The sequence below is a fragment of the Panthera pardus genome, unplaced genomic scaffold, assembly GCF_024362965.1.
Source record: "Panthera pardus isolate Hobbes unplaced genomic scaffold, ASM2436296v1 HiC_scaffold_25, whole genome shotgun sequence".
NCBI lineage: Eukaryota > Metazoa > Chordata > Mammalia > Carnivora > Felidae > Panthera > Panthera pardus.
In genome coordinates this window covers 62,187,027-62,204,129 of record NW_026526821.1, presented here as the reverse complement: position 1 = coordinate 62,204,129, position 17,103 = coordinate 62,187,027, and the positions used below count along the sequence as shown (strand labels likewise).

General features: G+C 45.0%; 1 long non-coding RNA gene, 1 other non-coding gene and 1 pseudogene across 3 annotated transcripts; 1 reads left to right on the top strand and 2 right to left on the bottom strand.

Annotated features, from left to right (window-relative positions):
- The first annotated feature begins 22 nt into the window (after positions 1–22).
- LOC109275873 (uncharacterized) lies at positions 23–13,573 on the top strand. Of its 2 annotated transcripts, none has more exons than XR_002084439.2 (5): positions 23–219; positions 5,173–5,307; positions 7,827–8,915; positions 8,971–9,115; positions 12,900–13,573. It is a non-coding gene; the product is annotated as an uncharacterized LOC109275873 (long non-coding RNA). The 2 variants fall into 2 exon arrangements; XR_002084428.2 differs by having other exon boundaries at positions 25–252.
- Positions 402–494, bottom strand: TRNAI-UAU (transfer RNA isoleucine (anticodon UAU)). The gene is given in 2 exon segments: positions 402–437; positions 457–494. It is a non-coding gene; the product is annotated as a tRNA-Ile (tRNA).
- LOC109275805 (40S ribosomal protein S26-like) lies at positions 7,103–7,764 on the bottom strand (annotated as a pseudogene).
- Positions 13,574–17,103: the final 3,530 nt, after the last annotated feature.

Sequence of the window (17,103 nt, the reverse complement as noted above, 5' to 3'; positions counted from 1 at the left end):
GGGAAGCCGGACCTCCTCCCGGCGCCAGGAGCTCGGGCACGCCCAGTAGATTTTTGACCTCGAAGTACAGGCGGGGCCCCACCACCCGTGCGGCGCCCCTGGATCTTCAGTCCACAACGCCGCTACTGTGGCCGGGGAGTAGATGCAGTTAAAGAAAAGGCCTAGGAAGAGAAGTAGAAAGAAGCAGTGTGCAGACGTCCGGGTTCGAGTGGCTGGACGGTGCGTGGGGGCAACAAGTAGCTTGCACAGCGGGTAAGAAGCGTCAGTGCGAGCTGCTTCCTGCCTGCGGCGGAGCGACCAGCGCACGCAGGCAGAGACGGCAACTGAGAATGCTAAAGAGAGGCTAACTTCTTCCTTTGGGCAAGGAGATAAAAGGGGGGTGAGAGTATCCAAAAGGGTCGTGCTCCAGGTGAGGCTCGAACTCACAACCTCGGCATTGCTCTGCATGTACTGCTGTATAAGTACCGCGCGCTAACCGATTGCGCCACTGGAGCTCCGCTTAGCCGGCCTCGCGATGGCTCTATCAGGGTTCACCCGGGCTGGGTGCGGGCTTCAACGGAGCATGCGCACTGGTGGCTCGCGGCTCGGCGGGAGTGGGTCCGGGCCCCGAACCGCCCCCCTGCAGCTGCGGGCCCCGCGGCCCTAGGCGGAGTGAGCGGGGACTTCTGCGAGGGTCTCCCCCCGGAATGGAGGGCCGGTCGGCTGGGCAGTGACGGGCAGGCCAGTGGGCCGTTGAAATGAGCTCAGCCTGCCTCGCTGGGCAGCGCGGGAGGAGGAGCCCCGGCGTTACGTTCGGCGTCCTCCGGGAGTTTCGCCTCCGGGAGCGGGCCCCGCGAGGAGCCGGGCTTGCGGCCGGCGGGTGGACCTCTGTGCGGTGGTGACGCGGGCCGAGGGGTGGGGCGGAGCCGGGCGGCCTCGGCTCGTCGGCCGCAAGTTCCTGGTGGCCGCCCCCCGCCCCTCGTGACCAATTAGCGGGAGGCGGTGGCCCGGACTCCCCGCGCCGCCCTGGAAGTCAGCGGGGGCTGTCCGGTCAGGCAGCGCCGAGGCTGGGGCTGAACCGAGGGTGGCCTCCGCCGGCGGGGACTCCAGGACCCGAGAAGGCGGGGACTTCAGCATTAGAGTGTGGTCTGCCCGGGAGCTTTTCCGCGACCCCTTGTGCATCCTGCGCGCAGGCACAAGGCGTGTCCCCAAAACTGTTTCAAGCCACAGGCATTCCGGGGATACGATAGCCTGAGCCTTCGAGAGGGTGCAGGCTAAGCCCCGCGTGTTTTGTTGGGCCACAACACATTTGTTTAATTTTAAAACTAGTTTCTAATATTTAAAATCAAGAGGTCTCATACAAATATCTGCATATCCGTTTCTTTTTTAAAAACCAAACAGTGTAACACTGTCCCTAGAGCCGAATTATAACTAAGCACTTTGTCTTCGTGGACCCCTTTCTCCATTAAAAAAAAATTTTAATAATATTTTACTACTGCAAAATAAAGACAAATATAATCCAGGCTGGATTTATTGTTACATCATGATTATTGTATTTATTTTTTCTTCTGATTTAAAAAGAATTTAAAATGTAAACATTTTTGCAGGCAAAAGGTACTGTGCCTATTGAATCTAATTGTTAATTCCACCAGTAACCTGCATCGCCCTGGGGGGTTAGCTGCAACCACCTCCACAATATACCACCACCCCCCCCCCCCCCCCCCCCGTGTCTTCCTCCAGGGTTGCCTCTCTAGATTATCTCCTGGGTCTCTGTTGGCTTGTTGGTCACCCCGTTTGGTTGACCAGAACCAGAAGAGCAAACAACAACACTGTAATGATAGACTGGGGGAACCGGTATGAACAAGTGATGGATGGGAGGCAGAATAGAGATCCGGTATGTAGACACTTTGATGGTGACTTGCCCACAGTAACAGGTTGTGGTAGGGTGACAGTGTCAAGCAGTAGAATTGTAAAAAGCCTTGAAATTCAAGCAGAATTTATTAGAATAAGGAGACAGTAAAAGTTTCTGTGTAAGGCAGAGGCCTCCCAAAGGTGATGTTTATAGGAAGCTCAATACCATGTGCCTACCCAGAGAAAAGAGGTGAGACTCTCCAAATCATTTTGAACTGTAAGAGACACACATCCAGAGCAAGAGCTCAGAAAGGGGGATGGTTAATACCCTTGCAACATCCCACCAGGCACCAGGCAGGTAGTGGGATGCAGAGCTGTTTACAACATTGGCCAGGAGCATGCCTGGCCAAGTCCAGGGTACCTCGAGGGCAGTGGAGAGAGAGACTTTGAAATAAATAAGTTGGAACAGGCTGTTAAGGGAATTGCATGGTTTCCTTGAGGTGGGAATAACTTTAAGTTTTAAAATTCTATTTTATTTTTTAATTTATTTAAGTAATCTCTACACCCAACACAGGGCTTGAACTCACCACCTGGAGATTAAGAGCTACACACTCCACCCACTGAGCCAGCTGGGCACCCCTAGATTTTTAAATTTTAAATTGAAAGAGATGGGGCACCTGGGTGGATCAGTCTGTTAAGCATCCAACTTTGGCTCAGGTCATGATCTCTCAGTTCGTGAGTTTGAGCCCCACATCAGGCTTTGACCTGACAGATCAGAGCCGGGAGCCTGATTCAGATACTGTGTCTCTTTCTCTCTCTGACCCTGCCCCGCTCCTTCTCTGTCTCTCAAAAATAAACGTTAAAAAAAATTTTAATAAATTGAAAGGGGTTAATTTCCATAGTATCTTCTCAAATGCAGTAGCATTAGCCCGGTCTTCCTCCCTCCAAGTCCCTCAGAAGAGCCCACCTGGTAAACTCTGGGCAGCCAAGTTGGCCCTGGTGGGCCATAGATCCATTCCTCCATCGTGGATCTACTCTTTCATTGGTGCAGCAGATTTTGGCTGATCCTGGTTGCATGGGAACTAAAATAGCTTAGCTCCCAAGGTAACCGGGGCTCTAAAGGAAGGACCTAGTAAGGGCAGTGCTGAACCTGGAGGGGGCAGTGTCAGAACCTCTGCTACCCAAGAGATTGTTACAACAAGGCAAGGTCTCTTGGGACCTTCAAATCACTTAAACTCATACAGACTGACTCTGAAGAGCAATGAATTAAGAGTCTGAGCTCTGACCCTCACTGGCTGAGTGATCTTAAGTAAATCTCTTACCCTTTCTGGGCCTTAATTTCCTCACCTATAGTCTGAGACATCTAGACCAGATGAGAGCTTTCTAGCCTATTTTGACTGGAGAAGTCTTTTCACCATGTGTATACTTGCCAACACCTTGAGATTATTAAATCATTTAATAATTTTTGTGATGTGTAAAGTTCTTTTTAGAATAAAATTTATTTTGGACAAATGTATAACTTTAAAATAATCTCAAGCAATGTCTATAATATAAAGACTAGTCTTAACCTATTTCCATTTACTACGTAATTATATAAATTATGTAAATATTAGTTTCAGGCACCCAATATAGTGATTCAACACTTCCATACATCACCCAGTGCTCATCACAACAAGTGCACTCCTAAATCCCCATCACCTGTTTTAATTCCTCTGGTAACCATCAGTTTATTCTCTGTAGTTATGAGTCTGCTTTGTGGTTTGCCTCTCTTTCTCCCTTTGCTTGTTTGTTTTGTTTCTTAAGTTCCACATATGAGTGAAATTATATGGTATTTGTCTTTCTCTGACTTATTTCCCTTAGCATAATACTCTCTAACTCCATCCATGTCGCTGCAAATGGCAATATTTCATTCTTTTTCATGGCTGAGTAATATCCTGGGGCGCGCGCAGCGCGCGCTGCGCGTGTGTGTGTGTGTGTGTGTGTGTGCGCGCGCGCACACACAACATCTTCTTTATCCATTCATTAGTCAATAGACACTTGGGCTGTTTCCATAATTTGGCTATTGTAGATAATGTTGCTATGAGCATCGGAGTGCATGTGTCCCTTTGAATTGGTATCTTTGTATTCTTTGGGTAAATACCTAGGAGTGCAATTGCCAGATCATAAGGTAGTTCTATTTTTAACTTTTTGAGCAACCTTCATACTGTTTTCCAGAGTGGCTGCACCAGTTTGCATTCCCACCAACAGTGCTTTTAACAAATAACTTTCAAAAGAACATTTATAAGTGCGCCTGGGTGGCTCAGTCCATTGAGCATCCATGTCTTGATTTCAGCTCAGATCATGATCCCAGGTTTGTGGTATCGAGCCCACACTGGGCTCTGTGCTGAGCATGGAGCTTGCTGAAGATTCTTTCTCTCTCCCTCTCCCATGCTCTCCATCTCTAAAATAAACGTAATAAATAAATAAATAAATAAACATTTATCATTTGATATTGGGACAAATGTATATTAAAATGTATGAAATTTAATAACTCATTGTAGCATCAAAAATAGGCAAAAAACTGCTTTTCTAAATGCATGTTTGGAATTTATGCTTTTTGCACTTAAAAAAACTGGTTTATTTTTATTACTTTCTTGTTTTCATGTCTAAACAATGAGATAAAACAGAAGGGTTCAGGCTGCAATATACAAGCACCATTTTTAGTGGGTCTGGCTCATGTTTATTCCTACTAATGAAAGGCTGTATTGGATCTAATGGTCACTCTATTTCCTCTTTTTTGGCTTTGGTTTTTGATATCAGGATGAGCCAGATAAACATTTTGGTCAGCTGAATCCAATTTGCATGTCTGGTGAACAAAGATCATCTTGAGTCACATTGTAGAATTTTCATGTTAATGTTCTTCATTTACTTTCTTTCAGCGAACTTCACATTTTACGTTTTTAGCCAGTGTTCCATAATGACAATATATTAAGCAGTATATGACTACAAGAAGTTGCCATGGAGTCATCAAAACCCATAGAGGATCCACCAGAGTGGCTGAGTCATTTGCACACACACCTGGTGTTCGGATGCTGCTGCAGGGTGCTGGTCAGCATGCATTGGGAGGCTCCCAAAGTGATCCCATTTTCATGGGGCAAGAGGTTGTATGAAGAATATTTTTTTTCAGACTACAAGTTTGAAAGATGCCACTGCCACCTATAAGTGCAGACCTCAAGTGTGGACCATCTTGACTGCCTTTCTGAACCTCTGGGATCACGCAGCATCTGAGATCCCCTCCTGTGCTAACTAGTCCATGATCCTCCCCAGCACCACCTGGGGAAATGACCCTTTATTTTACCTTAGGAGGAGAAAGGCCCAAGGCCCAAACTCGAGGGAAGCATGAGGCAGACTGAACCGGTTACATGCAGCAGTGGAGCATGATAATTTGGGGAAACACAGATCCCTTCATTCTGGATTGAAGCTGAAATGAAAGACATGGTAAGAGCCCATCAGATGAGAGGAAACTCAGAGACTGCTCACACCCATTGTTGGTAAAAGTGTGGGAAATGGACACTTGTTTTGTTTTGTTTTGTTTTGTTTTGAAGACAGTTGGGTAGGATCTATCAAATGCATGTATCCTTTGACCCAGTGCTTCTGCTTCTAAGAATCTGCCCTATAGAGACACTTGTATATGGGAATAAGTATTTCATCAACTCTAAGATGCCCTAAACTGGAAAATATACTGTTGTTTTATGTACCATTAAGAAAGGAGGAGCTCCTGGGTGGCTCAGTTGGTTGACCGTTGGACTTCGGCTCAGGTGACAATCTCACAGCTGGTGAGGTCCAGCCCCACATAGGGCTCCACGCTAACAGTGCAGCGCCTGCTTGGGATTCTCTCTCTCTCCTCTCTCTCTCTCTCTCTCTCTCTCTGCCCCTCCTCCAGTCGTGCTTTCTCTCTGTCTCAAAATAAATAAACTTAAAAAAAAGAAAGAAAAAATCCTGCCATTTAAACTATGATGCTGTACTTTCATATTACTTAGACTTTTTATTATATACTTATTAAAAGAGCTCTTTTAGACAGACTCAGACGTACTTTTTTTTTAATCATATATTAGTCTTGAGAACTGCTACTGCTCTCTGCCCAGCTTTTCCGCCTCTTGGTTCCTCCCACTTACAGACCAGCCAATGCTTGGGGGGGTGGGGAAGGCTCTCAGGGTGTCACACTCACCTCAGTGTACTTCTCTTCTCCCTGAAGTCATGGCCCCTCAATACCTGGACTGCCTCAGTAGCTCTTCATTGCCTTCAAGCAGATGTGTGTGTGTGCGTGTGTGTGTGTGTGTGTGTGTGTGTGTGTGTGTATTGTACCTCTGCCACTATCTGTGGGAGTAGCTTAATAGAAAACGACACTTCAAGAGGTAGCACGAATTCATCCTCCAAACAGGGACATTTCTGAGAGCAAGAGGGTCACTGCCAATAATACTGGGTCAGGGGGGCATCTAGGTGGCTCAGCCAGCTTGAGCATCTGGCTTCTGCTCAGGTCATGATCCCACAGTTTGTGAGCTCAAGCTCCGCATCTGGCTCTGTGCTCACAGCCCAGAACCTGCTTCAGATTCTGTGTCTCCCTCTCTCTCTGCCCCTCCCCTGCTCACACTCGGGGTCTCTCTCTCTCAAAAATAAATTTTAAAAAAACATTAAAAAGATAATAATACTGGATCAATGAGCATGACATGTGACTGTCATGGACAGCCAGAACACACGGCCACCCTAATCCTAGTCCCCTTTGTACTGCTGTAAATACATAAATCATAAATAAGAAAGATTCCTTATTAACTTTTTTTAAATTTGAGAACATAGATGGGGGGTGTGCCTGTTATTAACTAAGTGCTTCTCTGCCCCAAATACGCCTTTCTCGCCCTGCTCTGCGATCCTGTTAGCCAGTGCTGCCTTAGACCTTGTCAGTGAGTGGACAGTGTTTTTCTTCTGGCTCCTCAAGCACACAGCTGGGTGGTTTCTCAGTGAGATTTTGCTGTCCCCCAACACACTCCTGCCTGTCAACCCTAGCCTGCTGCACCTCAGCAAATTTCTCTGCCGTCCAGTAGGCCACTACCATGAGTCTCAGCTTTGGCGGGAGGAAGGGCCCCTTCCAAGTTCCTTCCTTCCATGGGTTTTCTACATCATCTCTGGAGGTGGTGGCTCTCCCTCTATCCCTATTCCTGTATTCATTAAATCTCCATTTACCCCCCTCAGTGGTTATTCCCTGTCTACTGGTTAACAATTTTTTTTTTTTTTGCTATTTATAAAGTATAATCTCTGTTTGATTTTATTTTTCCAGAGAACAGTTTTTCTTCAATCCTTAAGGACTTAGCTCTTTACATGGGCTTTGGTGGAGGTCATGGGGCAGCACTGGCAGGTCTAAATCAGGGTGGTGGTGTTCGGTCCTTCTGTGCTTCACGAGAGTGATTCCTGACTACCTTGCTGTGAATGGCACAACTCACACAGTAACGTAGTTTCACATACAGCTTGGGAAGCACATAGGCGTCGAAGACACTCGCTTCAGAAAGTCCCTAACCGCGGCGGCCTCTACTATGTTCCAGATAACGAACTTCTTAATGGCCTTGTCCTTGGGCACGCAACGGGCACAGTTGGTACAGCGAATAGGCTGCACGTGGCCAAGGCCTTTTTTGGCACGACCATTGTTCCTTCTTTTCTTGGTCATCTTGGAAAAGAGGACCTGAGAGAGCAACAATTTTTTATACTGAATTCTCTCTGTTCAAATTCCTGGTGTGGTTTCTGGATCCAGGCTCATACAGGATGCATTTGTTATTTCTTTCACTTGTCATTTGAAAACAAAATATTTCAAAGGATACAGAGAATACGTGTTGGGTTGGAAAAAATAACACACTTCTACAGTGCTTACCATGTGCCAGGCACTGTTCTGAGAACTTTACACCTTATTAACTGTGGTCATTCCCGTGCCAGTATTATGAAGTAAGTAGCATTATATTTTCCTTTTACAGATGAGGACACTGATGCACGGTGAGGTCACCTAAGTAAATAGGAGAGACCGGATTCAAATGCAGATTGTGTGATTTGAGAATCCATGCCCTTGACACTATAGAGTAGGGTGCTCAAAAGGCCACTGGAGTAGGAGGGCCATGACAGTGCCTGGCATTTAGAACGGGGCCTCTCAAGAATCACCCTCAAGAAGGCACTTCTCAGGACTCACAGAGCCCCTGCGTGATGGTGGCTAAGGGTCCTAATTTGACATATAGGAAAGATCAGATAGAACTAGGGCCGCTAGAGAGATGAAAACTGGGGCCCAGGGGTGCTGGGGCCCCTGGCTGCCCCAAACCCTCCTGCTGAGAAGATGGGTGGTTCTCCTGTCAGTTCTGTCAACAGTTGAACCCAAACATACTGGACCAGGTATGTGAGGGCAGTCTCTAAGGAGACTAAGCACAGATGATGATGGTGTCTTCCCTTTGAGAGGAGGAAGGGAGAGTCTTAACAGAGGCAGCCACAGAACTCTGGGGTTGCAGTTCCTCTCTGGGCTATCCTTAGGTCAAAGTGTTGGGGCCTGTAGGAAAGCTTACCCTGTGAGGCTGAAGAAAGACAAGGAAGTGGAGGAAAACAATCTTCACTTATATGTCTGTTCAGCCAGGAACTGCCTGGCTTCAAAATTCCTTTACAAGTATACACTGTGAAAAATAACGGGAAACTTCACTAAAATGCAGTGTGGAGGTTCCGGCAGGGGGAGCTCTCCTACACCACTACGCAGCCGTCAATTGCAGACCCAAGAGGAAGACGCGAGTTGACGGGGCTAGTGGATACCACTCCACTACTCCAGCCAAAGGACTGTGCTTTCCTCGTCCCCGGGGCAACAGCTCAGCCAATGAGAAGCCACCATACTTGGAACTCCCAGTTTACCCCAATGGACTTTTAGTTTCTAACAGCCTTGCCAACTGACCCCTTTTCTCCTTAAAAAAGCGTACCTCTCCTCTCTTCCCCGGACCTGCCTGTGGTTTTGGTGCAACTTCTTTGTCCCGGATTACAGTTCTCTTTAATTACTTAATAAGCTCGTAAAATAACTGGCAGTTTTAATTTTTAAGGTTAATATTACTTGGTGATCAGCTCGTAAAATAACTGGCAGTTTTAATTTTTAAGGTTAATATTACTTGGTGATCAGAGGTGGCATCCAGAGAAGACCCTCACCCCCACCCCAGGGCTCCCGGGGCTGGTGAGCAAATAGGTGCGGTACCCACGGAAATGTTGCAGCTCACTGCTTTCTCGCCTTCTCTGGGGTTGGAGGGTAAGTGTTTTGGTTTGGGGCGGGGGGGGGGGGGGGGGTGTTTGTTTTGTTTTGTTTTTTAATCTTTGGGAGTACAGTTTGGCCTTTGGTTGGATTCCTTTTCGGCATCAAACTGTTCCCTTTGGAGCTGTGCCAGCTCGAACTGTGTTGGCCTTTGTTCCTACTCCCCTTGGGACCGAACTGGTGAAGTGGGAACTGTGCCTGTTGGAACTGCCATAGCCTTGGGTCCTAATCCTGTTTGTAACTGGACTGGTCCTTCAGACACTGCTAGCTAGCCCCTGTCTGATTCCTTCTGGAACCAGGCTGTTCCTGAAAAACTTGTAAGAAATGGGATTCCAGTCATCAAAATGCTTTGAGGGCACCCCCCTTACTGGGAATCCAGCCGGTTTTATGTTTAAAAACTATGCACACTCTGCATGCACACTTACAGATTAATGGACTGACTTAACCAGAAGTGATTTAAAACTTCAATGGCCTATATTATAGGGAACTTTTGATCTCCCAAACTTTAACTTTCTCAAAGCTGAATTGGACAACCATGGTTCTAAAATCGACAAAACTGAATAGGACTGAATAGGATTCCTGTTTTAATTGGTATTTTGACGCTTCCAAATGCTATCAGGAATCTAAAATCCCTCTCTCCTGACATTTTGGTATCTTTCATCTGACCATGTCAAATGTTCCCATTTAAACTTACCTAGCATCATGGTTTATGATTTTAAAAAAACAAAACAAAAAACCCTCTGGTCCTTATGTCTAGAGGCACTTTGAATCTTTCATGCCAGATACTGCCTGCAGCAGGATCAAGAAGGTTTTATGGAAAATTGGGATAGTCTCCATGACCACAGCTAAATAAATAAGAAACAACCTACCTTGTGGGTTTTGAAAAGTTTAAAAATAATAATAAAATAAAATAGCCTCCAAGATACAATTTATAAACCAAATGAGGCAAACAAACAAAAAGAAAAAAAGGGGCTTCTGAGACCTCTTCTGCCCCTCCCCCATCTTTCTTGCCTACAGACACAAGGCAGTTTACCTTTGTGCTCATCTCCTCCCTCCTAATCAGCTGGGAAAAACTACAGTCCAGATTGGGAATGAATCCCTCTCTGTCCTTACTGACACCAGACCTACACTCTGTGCTTAACTCCACTGCTGTAAAGCAGCCCGTGCCTCAGAGCACTAAAAAGCAGCTCAAATACTGGGGGTTCTCTGATAAACCTCAACAGATTCTCATCTCTGAACCCATTCCCTTTTGCCGAGGTCCTTTGAGAGATCCACACCCTTTTCTCCTGGGTTCCTCAGCGCCTATTCATTTATTGGGCTGAGCTTTCTTAGAAGAATATCATGCCAGGGGCGCCTGGGTGGCTCAGTCGGTTGAGCATCTGACTTTGGCTCAGGTCATGATCTCACAGTTTGTGGGTTTGAGCCCCGCATCGGGCTCTGTGCTGACAGCTCAGAGCCTGGAGCCTGCTTTGGATTCTGTGTCTCCCTCTGTCTCTACCCGTGCCCCTGCCCCGCTCACACTCTGTCTCTCTCAAAAATAAACATATATATATATATATTATGATAATAATAAAAGAATATCATGCCAGAATTTCTTTCTCCCAAAAGAGAAAAATAATTCTAGAATTTGACAGTGGTAACAAAATTAGCGAACAAAAGGAAATGAATGACCTTTCGGCATCTTTTCTATGCTCTGTCTCTGATGGCACTATAGCTGAGTCTGAGGACAGTAATCATTTGTTCCTTTTGGATCAGCTACCACCCTCTTTGTGGGCAAAATCATCTACTGATATTGGCAGAATCCACAGTGCACCTCACATCAAGATTCAAATAGGTCCCTCGAAACCACTCTCTAGAATTAATCAATACCCTGTAAATAAGGAAGCCCTTCAGAGCAGCAAGTCCACAACAGAGGGTTATAAGACTTGGGGCCTGATTATCCCCCGTACTAGTCCCTGTAACAACTCTATTTTACCATGAGAAAACCCAACAGCCAAGGATGGATGTTTGCCCATGACCTCCAAGCAATAAGTAACATTGTTATCCCTTGGCATCCAGTTCCCCATCCTCATCCACTACTGACATCCATTCCCACTGAAAGCAAATTTTTCACTATCATTGTCCTATACAGTGCATCTTAGTATCACTGTTGATAAGGACATCCGATATCTTTGCCTTCATTTGAGGAGAATGGCAATACACCTGGACAGTAATGGCCCAGGGTTACACAGAGATTCCTTCCCATTTCTCACAAAACTTAAAGGCTGATTCGGATGATAGAACATTTTTTTCCAGGCTCTAATTTGTTTCAATATGCTCATGACCTGCTTCTCTGCTCGCCTTCTCAAACCTCTTCACCAGAAGAGTTAAAACTCTTGTTAAAACTCTTGGCTTTAAAGGGACATAGAGTGTCCAAAGAAAAATTGCAGTTTGTTCAAACTCAGGTTCAGTTATTTAGGACACCTGATCTCAGAACAAGGACTAGATTTGGGTCCAGGTAGATTCCAAGGCTTCCTGAATTTCCCCAAACCTAAAACTAAGCAATTTCTTGAACTGGCTGGCTGTTATCACAATTGGATTCCAAGTTTCTCTCATATGGCTCAGCCTCTATGTGCTTTACTAAAAAACAACATCCCTATCCCTGTTATTTGGAAAGAGGGGGATGACATAGCCTTTGGGACTTTAAAGGTCTAGCAAAACTCCCTGCCCTTGGAATCCTAATTATCAACTTCCCTTTTTCCTCTTTGTATGCGAAAGGGAACGAACTGCCCTTGGAGTGCTCACCCAAAAGCACAGGGACCATCACCGCCCTGTGAGGATTATAGCCAACAACTTGACTGGATATCCTCTATGGATCCCTTGCCTGAGAGCCATTCCTGCCACTGCCCTTTTAGTTAAGGCCACTGCAGAAATAGTCACGGGGTCCCCTTTAACCATCCTTGTGCCACCAAACTCCAGGGAATAGACTCTTGGATCTTTGTGACACATGTAAAGAAAGCACCAAACCCTAGCTCGACCTGCACACCCACCATCTGGTGACCTGAAAGTAAAGATTTCTCAGAATTGAAACAGACAACATCTGGACAGATGGCTTTCTCAAGATGTCTGGACCAGGCCTATACACCTTTTCACACTGTTGCTTCTATCCTGTTGTGGAAAGAAAATGCCCTTTGTCTGCATTTCCCAATGTCTTGCAAAAGGAGGAAACCTTTGATTATGAGCTTTTCATAAACAGCCACATAATAATCCTGTGAGCAATTCTGAAGGGTTAGAAGATTCAGAATTCATGATAGTCTTTTATCTGAACTATTAACTGACTCTGGATTCTTACCCCAATTCATGGTTTCTGAATTTACAACTTTACAGACTACTGCTGAATAACACATATGGTTCTAAACAGTTCTTTTGAAGTAACAGTGTTATTTTCCCTTAATATACCTTTGAAGTTTTGCTATTCTTGCAAAAAAGTTCATCAGCTGTTGCTTTGTGTTTATACATTATGCTGTATCTTCCCAAATGTGCTCTGTTTTTTCATTCAGTGCACTCCCACAGTATTTCATTATTTTGCCTCATAGTCACTTTAAGAGGGGACCTCCAGGAGGTATACATGACTTCGGGTTTGCCTTCATAGGGGAAACCTTACTTCCCTAAGCCCAGATAAGCACCAATAAATATTTTCAGTTGGCTACTTTCAGACCTTGGGTCCTGGTTTTAAACCAACGTAGAGTTTGGAATTGTTGTGTTGCTTCTAATTCCATACTTGTCTGTCAATCTTTTGCAGAAAGGAGGTGCCCTTGCAGAAAGGAAGATACAGACTTCCAATGAAAAGTGCCTGAGAGTTTCTTCCTTCTAACCTTCCCTGTTATTCCAGTGTGGCTTAAGTGACTTCCAACTGCTATGCACTTTGCCTCCGACGTTAAGACATGACAACCAGGAAAGGTTCTTCTTGGAGCTGAGAGGAAAAAAAACACTAAATATAAAGAACTTTACTATTGATCAATCATGCTCTCAAGGAAAGATCGAAAGGGTGAAATGTGAGAAATAATAACTGGGAAACCTCACTAAAATGGAGCCCGGAGGTTTCTGCAGGGGGACCTCTCACGCCCTACCACACAAAGTTAACTGTAGACCCAATAGGAAGAGATGGACTTGACCTTATGTGGACTTGACCTTGCATGTAGATACACTCTACTACTCCAGCCAAAGGGAGAGATTTTTTCCTCATCCCCAGGCAACAGGTTAGCCAATGAGAACCCCCCATACTTGGAACACCCAGTTTTCTCCAATGGACTTTTAGTTTATAACAGCCTTCCCCAGTTATGCCTTTTCTCCTTAAAAGAGTCTACCTCTCTCCATCGTTCCCCAGACTTGCCTATGGTTTTGCCTCAGCTTGTTTGTCCCAGATTGTTATTCTCTTTTATTCCTGAATAAAGCCATTTTTGCTGGTAAAATAAACTGGGAGTTTTTATTTTTAAGGTTAACAACACATGGTTTAGCCATTCTATTAATGGACATCTGGGGTTATTTCCTGTTTAAAGCTGTCATAAATAAAGCTGCTAAGAGCATTCTTGTGCACAGGTTTTTGTTTTCATTTCTTTGGGGTAAATACAGGAGTGGAATTGCTGGGTCATAAGGTAGGGTTTTTTGTAAAAATTTTTTATTGTAAAACTTTTTTATTTTTTTTTTTTATTTTTTTTTTTTCAACGTTTTTTATTTATTTTTGGGACAGAGAGAGACAGAGCATGAACGGGGGAGGGGCAGAGAGAGAGGGAGACACAGAATCGGAAACAGGCTCCAGGCTCGGAGCCATCAACCCAGAGCCTGACGCGGGGCTCGAACTCACGGACTGCGAGATCGTGACCTGGCTGAAGTCGGACGCTTAACCGACTGCGCCACCCAGGCGCCCCTGTAAAACTTTTTTAATGTTTATTTATTTTTGAGGGAGCGAGAGATTGCAGAAGGGGCAGAGAGAGAGGGAGACACAGAATCTGAAGCAGGCTCCAGGCTCCTAGCTGTCAGCACAGAGCCTGACACGGGGCTCGACCTCACTGACTGTGAGATCATGACCTGAGCCAAAGTTGGATGCTCAACCAACTGAGCTACCCAGGCGCCCCAATTGTAAACATTTTTTTAGTTTTATTTATCTTGGGAGAGAGCATAAGCAGTGAAGGGGCAGAGAGAGAGAATCCCAAGCAGGCTCTGCACTGTTAGCACAGAGCCTGATGTGGGCTTGAACTCACAAACTGCGAGATCATGACCTGAACCAAAACCAAGAGTCAGACACTCAACCGACTGAGCCACCCAGGCACCCAAGATAAATAAATAAAACTTAAAAAAGACACTCTGACCTCAGAGGACACAACAGCTTCTGGTGTTGGTATCTCTGATGGGGTCACTTTAAAGCTGATTCTGCAAGATCCAGGTAACTGCCAAACCCTAGGTGACAGGGAAGCTAAGGGAAAGGCCCAGGGTGTGGAGTTGGGGAGCCACAGGCCGGCAGTCTCTGCTTCCCCCATCCCCATCCTTGAAGACACCCTCTCTTACCTCCATTGGCTTTTTTTGTGGTTGTTTGGCTATCATTTTGTTCTTCATTTCTTATTTTATTGCACTGTGATGAATGAAGATGGTCTGATTATTATTTTGGGGAGGGAGGATGTGTTAATATTTCTTTTGTAGTTGAGCCTATGGTCAACTTTGTGAATGTGTACTCTTCTCTTAAAATGCAGTTCTAGGGGTGCCTGGGTGGTGCAGTTGGTTAAGCGTCCTCCTCTTGATCTCAGCTCAGGTCATGATCTCACAGTTCCTGAGTTCAAGCCCCGCATCCAGCTCTGTGCTGACAGCTCAGAGCCTGGAGCCTGGTTCAAATTCTGGGTCTCTCTCTGCCCCTCCCCCACTCATACTCTGTCTCTGTCTCTCTCAAAAATTAAAAAAAACAAAATTTTTTAAAATAATAAAGTCTTTATAAATAAAAATATGAAAGCATTGACACTTAAAACTCAGCAGATGAGCTGAATAGTAGAATACTACAACTAAATAGAAAAACAGTAAACTGGAAGATTAGGCAGAATATTCCCAGAATGCAGAACAAAGGGAAATGGGGAAAAGAAAGAAAAGTTCAATGACATGCAGATAAGATCTAAAAATTCTAACATTCACCAAAAAAATTTTTCAGAAACTGATAATAGAATTGATGAGAAACAATTAAAAAAAAAACAAACAAGGGGTGCCTGGGTGGCTCAGTCGGTTGAGCGTCCAACTTTGGCTCAGGTCATGATCTCACAGTCTGTGAGTTCGAACCCCACGTCAGGCTCTGGGCTGATAGCTCAGAGCCTCAAGCCTGCTTCTGATTCTGTGTTTCCCTGTCTCTCTGCTCCTCCCCCACTCATGCTCTGTCTCTCTCACTCTCAAAAGTGAATAAATGTTAAAAAGAAATTAAAAAAGAAACCACAAGAATTTCCCAGATCTGAAGAATGACACACACATACACACACAAATACACAAAGAATAATTCCCCCCAAAATGTATGCAATATAAGAAATAATAGCAAGTTAATACATTAGGAAAACATTAAGACATCTAAGTATTGCCTGTATAAAATTTTTAAATAATGATCTAAACAAAATCAACAAAGAAGTTGCCAGTAGGGAATTCCAGAAGGAAGTTAAAACTTGCCCAGATTCCTTTGTTCTTGTCTTAGGTTCTAGGGGTAGATATAGATGCTGTTTAACAATACACATTATTGGGGCACCTGAGTGGCTCAGTCGGTTAAATGCCCAACTTTGGCTCAGGTCATGATCTCACAGTTCATGAGTTCAAGCCCTGCTTCAGGTTCCTTGCTGACAGCGTGGAGCCTGCTTGAGATTCTCTCTCCCCCTCTCTCTCTGCCTCACCCCTGCTCTCTCTCAAAATAAATAAACTTAAAAAAAATAATACACATAATTAGAAATCTACAAATTTAAATCAGTGCATGTCTTTAAAGAACAACCCGTAGATACATAGGAATAGAATGTAGAAGGAGAAATGGATCCAAGAAAACATAATCAAAAGCCAGATTTGTAGACATGACTAGCTATCTCCCAAGCATCATTTACTACCTTCCAGTTAAGAGCCAGAGTTTTGTGTGAGGATCCCACCCCTCCCCCATGACCACAGACTCTGGGGGCTGCCTACTCCATCTCCAGCTTCAAGTACAAATCTTAATTAACTAAAACAGAGTATCTACTCCCTCTGCCCCAATAATTGGTTCAGGTGTGGACATGTGAGCCTTAGATCACCAGTAAACACACCTGGTTCTCAGCTGCGGGCAATTTTGCCTGCCTCCCACCCTGAGACTTTTTGCAATGTCTAGAGAAATTTTTGGTTGTCCCAATGGAGAAGAGCTCTGGCATGTAGTAGAGAGAAGCCATGGAAGTGTTGAACAACCTACAGTGCAAAGGACAGCCCTCTGCAACAATTATTCAGCCCAAAATGTCCATGATGCCAAGGTAGAGAACCTCTGGTCTAAAGGAAAAATTATGGATACTTTACATCCCTTGACCCCTCAAGGAAGCAGCCTTGGGATGAAGCTGTTGCTGCAGATAGCAGATCTGAGGGATGGAAAGAATCAGGGTCCCTGATGACACCACTAGTCACAGGCTCATTCTCCCACTGGGTATCCAGTTACATGAGCCTTTCTTTAACTCTCTGTTGGTTAAGCCACTGTTTAACTGGGGTGTCTGTTACTCGCAGCCACAAGCATCCTGATAAACTAGGAAAGAAAGAAAAGAAAAGAAAACACAAAGAAAAGGGATGTATGTAGACAGAATAATGCCCCACGCTCCCATCCACCCCCCCCCCACCAAAGACCTCCACGTCCTAATCCCCAGAATTTGTGATTATGTCACCTTGCATGATGAAAGATACTTTTGCAGATGTGATTATATTAAGAGGTTAGAGATGGAGAGACTATCCTGGGTTATCTGAGTGGGTCTAATGTAATCACAAAG